The sequence below is a fragment of the Montipora capricornis genome, chromosome 3, assembly GCF_036669925.1.
Source record: "Montipora capricornis isolate CH-2021 chromosome 3, ASM3666992v2, whole genome shotgun sequence".
Taxonomy (NCBI): Eukaryota; Metazoa; Cnidaria; class Anthozoa; order Scleractinia; family Acroporidae; genus Montipora; species Montipora capricornis.
In genome coordinates this window covers 1,472,858-1,475,357 of record NC_090885.1, presented here as the reverse complement: position 1 = coordinate 1,475,357, position 2,500 = coordinate 1,472,858, and the positions used below count along the sequence as shown (strand labels likewise).

Sequence of the window (2,500 nt, the reverse complement as noted above, 5' to 3'; positions counted from 1 at the left end):
GAACGAGCGTTGCGGTGGAACTGGGGTCGTGGCTCTCGAACAAACGTGAAAGTCTAGAATGGTAAGAGGAGAACGCAAAACGGGCGAGGCGAGTATCGCGAGGGAGTGCGAGATTAATCAATGCGGTTCCGATGACTAAATCCCTGGCTAACAAAACGACTGCCCTACTTTTTCACGAAGAAGTAAGATCGAAGATGACCCTGAATAGGAAAAGACACGAATAGGATCGAACTGCCAAACAAAAATCAACTTAAAATACAGAAAATAATTAATGGCAACAAATCTCAAGTAATTCCTGTAAATAACTCATCAAGCTGAACAACAATTAGTTTACACTGGAAATTTAAACCTGTAACCTTTGGTGAGTTGAATTCAACATTTTATCAAGCTTAAATTCAACCGGCATTTGAAAATTAACAAGCGCGATCGTGGTAATAGAGACTCAATCACCTAATGCACTTCGTAGTTCTTTGTGAACATCACATGCATCCCGTAACTAGTTCTCATAAGTAGGCAATAGCTTGAGTCTTGGTTCATGAACGTTTATGCTGTTTAAAAAAAACCTTTCATGTTGAAAATGACTCTTTTGTGCCACGACAAGTCGAATTCAACACGCTTGTAAAAAGTGGCAGCTCGAAAAAGTTTGATTAACAACTTTTACGTGCCTAATAAGACTTGAATTTCGAGGGATTGGAACTTTCAAGTCAAGCCTTGGAGGTGACAAATGAGGTCGAGATTTCGTCGGATTTTCGACAGAAATCTTAACTTTAAGGATTTTCTTTGAGCACGATTAGATTTTTCTCAAAGATATAGCAAGTATCTTCATCGTGTGAGTCGTTTGTGTAAGTTCTGACCACACGACATGCTCCGTGACTCCGAAGGACCTTCCTCCGGAAGCTATACCACTGTACGTTCAACACAAATCATTCGGTCAACGGGCGCTAAAGAAAAAAATATAAACAAAAAAAAAGTCACTTTCACCGATTGAGTGCACTTACTTGTTGGGGGCTGTGTTGTTGTTTGTGCAATAGATTATGTTGAAAGCTCTGCAACAAACATTCAAACAAAATAAAATTAAATTTGAGTGGGAATAAATAGACGCTATATAGCGAGCTCGCACCACAAGTTATACCACAATTATTGGCTCCCACATTTGTTCCGGTAGGTGTTGGCTACCAAGACAAAAGTAGAAACAAAAAACACCATTAAAAAAACCGATTGAACGTACTGTACTTACTTGGTGGGGTCCTTGTTGTTGTCTGCGCTGTAGATGACGTTGTTATCTCTGCTAAAAAAGCTAAGGAAATTCAAACACAACAAACTTGAAGCTAAATTGCTGTCGGTTGAGGTCTTACGAAGGGAGTAAAGAAGATCAGCTGGCTCCGGAAGCTATAACATTGTCCCAAACAAGCCGATTATTGGCTCTCATATTTCCACCGATAGGTCATGGATTCGAATTCCGTTGAAGCCGCCTGAACTTGTCCGGTGTCCAGAGGAGACAATTACAGAGGTTGTCTCCAGGTAAGAGGGTCTGAATGGGGGGGGGGGTCCACTTGTCGGTTAAATTTCAGTCACTTTGTCGGTAGTCGGCGGTTAAAATTCTTGATCTTTGTCGATTGTCGGTAAATCTCCGTTAATAATTGACAATGCATGTTAATTATTATTGTTTGTTATAAAATTCACCGTGTTTCAAGACTTTGAGCCCCATGCAACGTGTAAAACTAGTAACTTGTAAGATTACATCATTTGATTGCTCTTAAGGTGATTCCCTAGCATTGCATTACGCATCCTGTTCTGCGCATAACAGCGTAGCCCTCGTTGGTACTCGGGCGTCTACGAGACTTTATGCGGTCACATTTCACGGCTCAGTCTTGTTTTCTTTGTCTCACAAGACTCGAGGGAGATTTCTAAACAAAATAATGTTTAAATTTAACCATGAAGACTCGTACCCATGTGGAAATATTGACGAATCGAACGTGGCCAAAGATATTTCAAAATGGAGACCTTTCGTGCTGAAAAGCCCGCTAGAAAGAACAATCGCAGTTTACAGAGCACAGCAGTAAAGAGCAGAATGGAAAACTTTTAGATTCTCGCAAAAAAAGTCAAGTGATAGCCTTGCTGGTGCATGTTTAAGACTTATTTCAGTCCAAGAGTGAAAGTGAAACCGCGTTATCGGGGAGATGTGCACGTGTTGTCGAGGGGTCGAGCTCGGTTTGCTTTCTGTTTTCCCCTAAACAAGGTTGGTGACCTATCTTTTTTTTGGCATGTTCTCTCACTCCTTCTCTTCGTGCTATAACCACAAAGTGATAGCCACCACTCGTGGACACAATATTGTCTCCTCGAGGTCAAGCGCCCAAAGAATATTTGTAATCAGTGCCTTTTCATTAGTGGGCCTATGTCATAAAAGAAACATTAAATTTATTCCTTCAGTTGAACAATACAATACACCTGTTTTGCTATTTTAAAAATTACATTAAAGCTGGGCCTCCTGTTCCTGCCA

General features: G+C 40.8%; 1 long non-coding RNA gene across 1 annotated transcript in view; it reads right to left on the bottom strand.

The window, feature by feature from the left end:
* Positions 1 to 532: 532 nt before the first annotated feature.
* LOC138041884 (uncharacterized) overlaps positions 533 to 2,500 on the bottom strand; it is a 5,942-nt gene continuing 3,974 nt past the window's right edge. The window contains exons 2-3 of the long non-coding RNA XR_011130887.1: positions 1,238 to 1,297; positions 533 to 1,046 (exon numbers count right to left, since the gene is read on the bottom strand). This is a non-coding gene — a long non-coding RNA (uncharacterized lncRNA). The remainder of the gene's footprint in view (positions 1,047 to 1,237; positions 1,298 to 2,500) is intronic.